This window comes from Peromyscus eremicus, chromosome 8a, assembly GCF_949786415.1.
Source record: "Peromyscus eremicus chromosome 8a, PerEre_H2_v1, whole genome shotgun sequence".
NCBI classification, from domain to species: Eukaryota; Metazoa; Chordata; class Mammalia; order Rodentia; family Cricetidae; genus Peromyscus; species Peromyscus eremicus.
In genome coordinates, this window is record NC_081423.1 from 81,830,587 (window position 1) to 81,840,669 (window position 10,083).

Here is a 10,083-nt window from a genome sequence, read left to right on the forward strand (position 1 = left end):
CACAGCAGGATATCTATCAGCCAGATCCAGGTGGGAATCCAGCATTCAGTATAAGTCTTAAGATCTTGGACAAGTTATTTGACCTGACTGAACCTTGATTTCTCTATCTGCCAAATGGGAATGATGTTCCCAGTCCACATCATATTAAGGTATGGTGTAGCTTAAGTTTTCCTGCCTGGCCCACAGTCAGGATATATCTCTTTCACCTGCCAGTCCCACAGCCTCTCAGACCCGACCAAGTAAACACAGAGACTTATGTTGCTTTCAAACTGTATGGCCGTGGCAGGCTTCTTGCTAACTGTTCTTATAGCTTAAATTAATCCATTTCCTTTAATCTATACCTTGCCACATGGCTCGTGGCTTACCGGCATCTTCACAAGCTGTTTCTCATCGTGGCGGCTGGCAGTGTCTCTCTGACTCAGCCTTCCACTTCCCAGCTTTATTCTCCTCCTTGCCCCACCTATACTTCCTGCCTAGCCAACAGCCAATCAGTGTTTTATTGATTAATTAGCAACACATTTGCCATACATCCCACAGCAGTATGGGTAGGCTTCCATGAGATTAAAGCCTGGGAAGCATTTGGGCCAAGACTGGCACCTGCAGGGTTCTGCAACGTGAAAGATGGAAACGCTTCCTTTTCCTAACTCCAAGCTGACTCTCCGTCCTGTTAACCCAGTGTTGCTCAAACTTACATTGTGGTAGATTGAGTCATAGCTTTCCTTGGTGGCATTTAGGTACATCGATGGATGGTGTAGATGTTTCTCGAGTTTTCTCAGGAGCTCTGTTTTGATTTGTCACCATCATCACAAGATGACTATCCTTGTTTGCTTTGTCCTGTTGCTGTGACAAAACACCCTGAACAAAGCAGCTTAAGAGAAAGGAAAAGCTTTATGTCATCTTACAGGTTACAGTCCATCCTTAAAGGAGGACAAAGGAGGCAGGAGCTCTGGAGGAACACTGCTCAGAGGCTTCCTGTCTGGCTTAGTTAGCTTTTTTTACAGGACCCATCTGCCTAGGGATGGTGCTGCCCATCATGGACTGGATCCTGCGTCATCAATCATCAGTGAAGACAGTGTCCCACAGATATGTCTGCTGCCTAATCTGATCAAGGCAATTCTTTCACTGTGGCTTCCTCTTCCCAGATGACTCTAGATTGTGTCAAGTTGACAAGAAAGACTAAAATAAAGCACAGTTGTCATAATCCATGACAGTAGCAATTGCAGCTAAGGGCTGCCAAATGTCTACTTTATTTCAGGCAATGGACAAAGTGCTTTCTACACCAACTCATTTTCTTCTCACAGTCACGCCAAGAAACGGATACCACAGTCATTTTTCTCTCTTGTGCACACGAGGAAACACAAGACTCAGCTTGAACTAAAACCATACTGTAGGTGGAAGTTTTTGTCCTGCAAGCTGTTTCCCAAATAACTGACACAAAGACTTAATATTAATTGTAAATGCTTGGCCAATAGCTCAGGCTTGTTACAAGCTAACGCTTACATTTAAATTAACCCATATTTCTTATCTATGCTTTGCTACATGGCTTGGTACCTTTTTTCAGTACAGCATGCCCATCTTGCTGGCATCTCCTCTGACTCTGCTCTTCCTCATCCCATCATTCTCAGTTTGGCTTTCCCGCCTAACTTTATCCTGTTCAGCTTTTGGCCAGTCAGCTTGTCTATTAAACCAGCCATAGCAGCATATACTCACATAGTGTACAGAAGGATGATTCCACAGTACCTCACTGAAGTTTGTGTCCTTGACCTGAGCTCTTCACTACCCATCCTTGTATAGTCAAGCATGGATTGTATCTTACCAGTTCTGCTCTGGAAATCTCAGAAAACTGTAGTTTCTGGCTGCTGCTTACACCTGGTTTTGGTGTTTGTGGACACTGGGGAAGGAAATATGCTGTCACCCACTACTGGAAAGCAGCTGGACACTGTTTTGGGGAGGAAACATTCAGAAGTCCCACATGCTGGAGGATATGTCAGGCTCGTGGCAGAGATCAGCGTGGTCAGGTGTGAACATGTGGTTCTTGCTCTGAAGATGATCTCGCCCCAGGAGAAAGAAGCCAGATAGAACTAGTCTTGGCTAGTTAGTTCTAGTCTTGGCTCTGAAGTAGTTGGGTTTGAGAGGAGTCACTCACATCTTTTCTTTGGGTATTGATTTCTCTTTTGTTAGATGAAGGGCTTCAGCAAAATCAATGTGCTAGGTTCCTTGGCTCCATCCTGACCACCTTGGATGCAGTAGTTGTCGGTGGGGCCCAGGCATCTTTCCTAGAGAAATGCTGACTGACATTCAGTATGGGAACTTGCCACAGAAACTGCCACTGGTATTGAGCTCCATTAAAGCTAGTCTCTCGGGGCTGGAGAGATGGCTCAGGGGTTAAAAGCACTGACTGCTCTTCCAGAGGTCCTGAGTTCAATTCCCAGCAACCACATGGTGGCTCACAACCATCTGTAATGAGATCTGGTGCCCTCTTCTGGCCTGCTGTCATACATGCTGTATACATAATAAATAAATAAATCTTAAAAAAAAAAAAAAAAAAAAAAAAGCTAGTCTCTCAAAAGATAGAGTGGAGAGGGGTCACGGAAAAAGGCCTACCCAGAGCTCACACAGACAAGAAAAAGTAGGTCATTTTTATTTTTTTATTTTTATTTTCCCCGAGACAGAGTTTCTCTGTGTAGCTTTGCACCTTTCCTGGAACTTACTCTGTAGCCCAGGTTGGCCTCGAACTCACAGAGATCCCCTGCTTCTGCCTCCTGTGTGCTGGGATAAAAGGCGTGCACTACCACTGCCCGGCTATTTTTTGTTTTTGTGAAAGAGTCTTACTCTGCAGCCCAGGTTGACCTCAGACTCCAGATCCTCAACCTCCCAAGTGATAGGATTATAGGCATTCGGAACCCCAAGAGTGAAGATTCACAGGAAACCACAGTAAAGGTAAACACACAAACAAAACCCACATAAAAACTCGGAAGATGGTTGTCTGGTTGCCCATCTTGAATTTTCCAGGCTTTCAGAGCTTCGGGCTTCTGTCCGCTGTGTGTGCACACTTTCATTTTGGCAGTACAGACAGCACCGGAGGGCAGGAGATTCAAAAGGGAGTCGTTTTTTACATGTGCCCCTCCCAGTTTTACATGAGAGGCTGGTCTCATGGATTTGTTTGCCTTGAATCTTTTGAGTTATTGACTCACATCTTCTGTCACTTAGCACCTTGTGCTACAGCCTGAGGCTGTTTTTTTCTCTTTCTCCAGGAAACATGCTTTATAGGAACTCATTTATCAACTCAGGCCAAAGATTTCAAACATAGATTGCCTTGGTAAAGTGATTCATTTGAATATTCACTTCAGGATTCAGACACTGAGTCAAAAGGGTCGGAGGTGACTCAGTGGATAAGACTGCTTGCTGCACAAGTGGGAAGACTTGAGTTCAAATTCCCAGAACCCTGGTGAAAGGCTAGGTATGTGTTGTGGGAATTCATTCCATTCAGCCAATGGCTTTGAAGTACAAGCCCTAGGGCGTGGCTCTGTCTGCGTATGTGCATAAAAGCTGAGGGAGAGGAGTCCGCTCTCTTGGGTGGTCAGGCAGCCGAGGGCCGCTTGCATCTGGTCCCTACCGGCCTTGAGCAGAATGGCAGCTGGATCAGCGGCAGATCAGCAGGACGTCTACCTTGCTTTGTATTAGTGAGTCTGTATTCCAATTGCACCCCTTAATAAATTGAGATATAGACTTTGGTGGGCTCTCGTTTCAGGTGCGGTCTCATGTAAAACTAGCTTGTAAAACTAGCGGTGAGGTAGAGGGGCACAGAGACAGGGGGATCACTGGAACTTCCTGGCTGTCAGTCTAGGCTTGGGTTAACTGAGAGACCCCATTTCTCCAAGGGACAAGGCAGACAGTGACAGAACAGGGCACCTGGCACTCTTCTCTTATTTCCTCCTACCCACATGTATGCACATCAAACCCATATACACATGCAGGCACAAAAAGTAAATCTTTTTAAAAAGCCAAAACAATCAGACATTGCATCAAAAGCTCTTGAGCACAGAGTAAGCACTCATGTTGGCTCTTATTATTGCTAGGTGACTATGAACGTAACTTCCTCTTATTGATCCAGTATATTAGTAACATCTCTCATTGTGTAACTGGGCCATGCCACCCGTCACACGGGCAAAACCCAGGAATGGAATCCCTAAACTATGCTTTATTCAGAGAGCCAGAAATCTGGGGAGACAATGGATCACTATCCCAAGGAGCCATCTTCCACCTTAACTACAGCATACAGATTATGTAGGGGAACCAAGCCATCTGTCACCGGAGCTCAGGCGTGGCCTGCTGTCAGTTGGTCAGCCATGTTCTTGAGGCCTGTGATGTCTATGTCTCCCTCCTTATTGTCACTTGCATCCTTCTGTCATTCTCTGCCCATCAGCCACTTCTTGGTAGAATGAGTCTAGTTAGTGTCTGCCAATATCAACCTTGTGCTTCTCCAGGGGCGTGTGGTCTGGGAAGGGATTAATTTAGAACAAACAAACCATTAATGGTCTGTAGGAGCTGGACTGGGGATAACATGAAATTGCTTCCTTTTTATGACATGGAGCACATGTATGCCCGGATAACACAGAATATGAAAGCACCCCTATTAGTTGCTGTGATAGAACCCTGACAGAAGCAATTTAAGGAAGGAGGGGCTTATTTTGGCTCACAGTGAGTGGAGTGTGTAGTCCATTGTGGTGGGGTAAGACATGGAGATAGGAGTGTGGAGACGCTGATCATACATGCGGCATTCAGTCCCAGCCAATGGAGTGGCGCCATCCATATTTATGGTGGTGCTTCACACTTAACTCCCTCATACACACACCTAGAAGTTTGTTTCCATGGGGATTCTGAATCCCATCAAGCTGACAATTGAGATTAATCCCCAGGAACAATTTTGTTTTGAGATGGGGTCTCAACTAGCCCAGGCTGTCCTGAAACTCACCAAGTAGCCAAGGATGACCTTGAAAGATCTTCCTGCTTTACCTCCCAAGTAACTGGGATTAAAGGTGTGTGCCACCAAGCCCAATTTTATGCAGTGCTGGGGAATGAACTTAGGACTTCTTCTTCTTCTTCTTTTTTTTTTTTTTTTTCCCTCTGGAGCTGAGGACCGAACCCAGGGCCTTGTGTTTGCTAGGCAAGCGCTCTACCACTGAGCTAAATCCCCAACCCCTCAGGACTTCTTGAATGCCAGGCAAATACTCTACCAACTGGGCTACATCCCCCAGGCCCAAGGGAAGAATTTCTAAGCAGACAACATTCCTGCAACCCTAGCAACTTTAAAATAGTAGATGTTAAATTTAAGTACAATTCCTGACATCTTTGTGTTTAAGATGGTTTTCTTTTACACAAAGCAATAGTTTTGTATTTGTGCTGACTGAAAACTTCCCCTTAAAATAAAGAAGTAGGAGAAGCTAATTCCAAGAAGGCTGTTTAGTAATAACAGCAGCGGTGGTACCTAGAAATGCTACAAACGTAGTAAGAGTCTGAAAATGACTGAGCTTCAGGAAGCCCCAGCACAGCATAAACAAGGTGTGGCTTATTCCAAAATGCCAACACCTGGGAGGGGCAGGAGGAGGATCAGGAGTTCAAAAGCATCCTCTGCTACATAGGGAGTTCCAGACCAGCCTGGGATATGTGGGGCTCTGTGTCAAAACCACACACACACACACACACACACACACGAAAGAAAAGGAGAGAAAGAAAGAGAGGGAGAAAGGGGAGAAAGAAGGAAGAAGGAAAAAGGAAGAAGTAAGTATTGAGCTAGTGAGTTGTATCTGTATGTTCTCCATTTTGCTACTTATGAAAATGCCCATCAATATTTATGGTTGGTTCTATAATATGGCTAAAACATTTTTTTTGTGTGTGTGTGTTGTATGGGACCCTGAAATCACTATAGGGGATCCCACTGTAAACAGATGTTTCCTGTTCTGATTGCCTGGTCTCAAATAACTAAGAGGCTGACTATGATTATAAATGCTTGGCTGATAGCTCAGGCTTGGCACTAGCTAACTCTTACATTTAAATGAACCCATTTCTATTAATCTATGTATGGCCATGTGACTCATGCCTTTACCTGTCCTCTAGCATGTCTTGCTTCTTGGGCAGCTGGCTGGTGTCTCTCCCAACTTCACCCTCCTTTTTCCCATCATTCCCAGTTTGGCTTTCCTGCCTAACTTCCTGCCCAGCTATCAGCCTGTCAGCTTTTTATTAACCAGTGAAAGTAATACATATTCATAGTATAGAAAAGGCTTGTTCCACAGCACCTCACCCCATTTTAACCAATGATTCTAGGGTGTAGGGATCTGGTGCCTCAATTGAATGCCAAACACTGAGAAAAACCATGATTTTTCTGTGCTACAGAAGGTCACTTTCTGGACCTCAGAGGTAGAAAAGGCAGTCACATGGCAGGAGAAGAGGATTATGAGCTCGGTATCTCAAGGGACACTTTTCTTTCTTTCTTTTTTTTTTTTCCGAGACAGGGTTTCTCTGTGTAGTTTTGCGCCTTTCCTGGATCTCACTCTGTAGACCAGGCTGGCCTCGAACTCACAAAGATCCACCTGGCTCTGCCTCCCAAGTGCTGGGATTAAAGGCTTGCGCCACCAATGCCCGGCCGACACTTGTCTTGAAATAGTTAATCTTTTACTTGGAAGGATGTCACATTTGTTCTTTTTCAAACCAAGGTGTATTTGTAAGAAGATTTGAAAGTATAGGCAAGCAGATTTTAGCTCAGAGAACTTTTTTTTTTTTTTTTTTAAATTTGGCTATGGAGGTAATGAGCTATTATAAGAGACGATGGTTTATCCTAGACCAGAGTATTTATTTAAATAGAATATGATGCCCTCGGGAGACCTTTGGACCAAGTGCCTGGCAGGAGCTGGAGGTGGCTCATCTAAGGTTGCCTTTCCTGAATGTCATGCAGTCTCTCTTACTTTCAAACAGTACATCAAAAGGAGCCATTATCTGCAGATACTATCTGAGTTTTATGTAAAGAGCAAACTGCATTTGGGAATTTCCCCTCCCTACTTAACATTTTTATTCTTTAAGTAAATGAAGAAAAACATTATTGATAGTGAAACCATGTGAACCCAAACAGGTGGTTTGACTATTTGGCTACTGGGGTGTGTATACCAGCAAGTTGGGGCTGGAGAGATGGCTCAGTGGTTAAGAGCCCTTGCTGCATTTGCAGAAGACCCAAGTTCATTCCTAGTACCCACATCAGGTGGTTCACAATTGCCTGTAATTCCAGCACGAGGGGTCTGATGTCTTCTTCTGGCCTCCGATGGTAACTGCATACCCATGCATATACCCTCACACAAACAGGGACACATTACACATAATGAAGATAAAAATAAATCAGAAGATCAGGATGTTAAATGCTGAGTACCTTGGGATTTGAATTTTAATCTGGGTTTCCTTGAACACTAAAACTACAGAAGAATGCAGGTCAGACTGGTGAATTGCAAACTGCATGCAAGCACTCGTACTTGGGGGTTAAAATGCAGATTTGTTAGCAAGCAGGTAGAAGTGTCATTCTGTAGATAACATGGGAGGTGGCTCAGTTGGCAAAGTGCGTGTTGTGCAAGTTTAAGGATCTGAGTTCGAATCCCTCACACCCACATAAAAAGCTGAGCACAGTGGTGTGTACCTATAATCTTAATGCTTGGTGGGTGGGGGCGGGGAGGGTGGCCTGGGTTGGGAGGTAGGGTGGAGATCCCAGGGGCTTGCTGGCCAGACAGACTAGTTCAATCAGTGAGCTTCAAATTCAGTGACAGACCTGTCTAAAAAAAGGTAGAGACTGATAGAGGAAGACATTTGTCATCAACCTCTGGTCTCCACATGCACGTGTGTGCACCTGCACACACAGACACAGATACACAGACACACACAGACACACATGAACGTGTACACAAGCACACACACAGACAAAAGCAAACTAATCAAATTGTGGGCAATTTCATGTGGTTCAAGACGACAGTTAAGACATTGATAAAGTGTTAATGGTTATTAACACACGTCTATCATTTTGAACTAAGCTGTTTTCCTTACCATACTGTTGGAAGACTCATTTTCACAGTAAGTCGAGTTATAATTCAGCATGGTGTCTTCTAAAAGGGCTTCAAACGTGCTCCCCAGCAGTCCACTTTCCATTTGGAAGACGTTAAGCCATCCTAAGCCATCTGAATGCAGATCATTAGGAAGTCAGCGGTAGTTGTCCCAGCAAGGTCGCCCCAGGGTGAAGAGCAACAAGACAAAACCCAAGCAGGAGGTGAGACCAGGTGGAGACTCGCTGGGGTAGCGCTTGGGGGTGGAGCGGAACTGTTTCTAAAAGGAGGATTTAACAAATTATGATCTCTGCTTCATTGCTTGTTCACATGAAAAACTAAAGCTTCCGTTTAACTGCAGGCGATAAGAATTTCATCCTGTTGGCACCCACTGTCTCCTCTCCAGGACTGGTATGGAAATGGGGAGGAGCAAAACCAAAGATTTGGATGCGGGTTAGCTACACCCAGTAGCCATCCATGACTTCAGATTCCTTTTTTGGATAGTCCTTGAATATTTTCCATTTGGCCTTTACATTATCACACCAAAATGAGATAGCACTTTGCTTCTCCCCAATTCTCTGCTTTAAAGAATGCAACTGTCAGTGGTGGTGCACGCCTTTAATCCCAGAACTTGGGAGGCATAGGGCAGATGGATCTCTTGAGTTCAAGGGCAGCCTGGTCTATGTACAGCCAGGGCTACACAGAGAGACCCTGTCTCAAAAAAACAAAACAAAAAAATTATATATAGCCATGCATCACTTAGTAAAAGGGACATTAAAAAAATCTATTGTTGGGTTATTTTTGTCAAGCAAACATCATGAAGTGTGTGTCTACAAGCCTAGATGATATGCACTCCAGCTCTAGATGATGGCTACTAGGCTACAATCTGTCAAGTCCATGAATAGGGAGACATAGTTCCATGATGCTGCCTCCAAGCCTGGGTTCTCTTATCTTTCAAGAGACTTGACTTTTTTTTCTTTTTCTTTTTGGTTTTTTGAGACAGGGTTTCTCTGTGTAGCTTTGCGCCTTTCCTGGAACTCCCTTGGTAGCCCAGGCTGGCCTCGAACTCACAGAGATCCGCCTGGCTCTGCCTCCCGAGTGCTGGGATTAAAGGCGTGCGCCACCACCGCCCGGCTCAAGAGACTTGAGATCATTGGGTTGGGCATAGTAAATAATTTCTGGACTAGACAGTATGAAGCAGAGGTGGGCTTATTATATTAGTTATCTTTAAAAAGGATTTATAAGTGTCTTGCCTGCATGTATGGGATGTGTACCACCTGCATGCCTGGTGCCCTCAGAGGCCAGAAGAGGGCATTGGATCCACTGGAGCTGGAGTTAAAGATGGTTGTGAGCTGCCATGTGTGTACTGGGACTCACACCCGAACCCTCTAGATCAACCAGCATTCTTTTTTTTTTTTTTAAAAGATTTATTTATTTATTATGTATACAGGAGAGGGTACCAGATCTCATTACAGATGGTAGTGAGCCACCATGTGGGTGCTGGGAATTGAACTCAGGACCTCTGGAAGAGCAGTCAGTGCTCTTAACCTCTGAGCCATCTCTCCAGCCCCTCAACCAGCATTCTTAACCACTGAATCATTTCTCAGTCTCATATTAGAGGTATCTTAATTTAGATTTTATAAGCCATAGTCAAAGAGAGGTGTTCAGAAAGAAAAACATACCCGAGAGCATGTGTGTGGGCTTCTCAGAGTGACACTTCATTGTTTTTACAATAGTCATATAGAAAATTTTGGGTTTTGAAGCTATTATCTTCAAAAGGTTGTGAAGAAACCCAAATGAGATCAAAGGGTGGTTCCTGAGGGGCACTGCCAGGATTATAAATTATTATGGGAGAGGCAGGAAATCATTACTAGCTAGTGTTGAAATTCCTAGAAAACGCCTGGGTGAAGGAGCGAGGCCCTACAATGCCACGCACACCCAGGCTTTAAACCGGCTTCATTGCCGTCTTCACAACACCCATACTGGAAAGGAATGTTCTGTTGGCAGC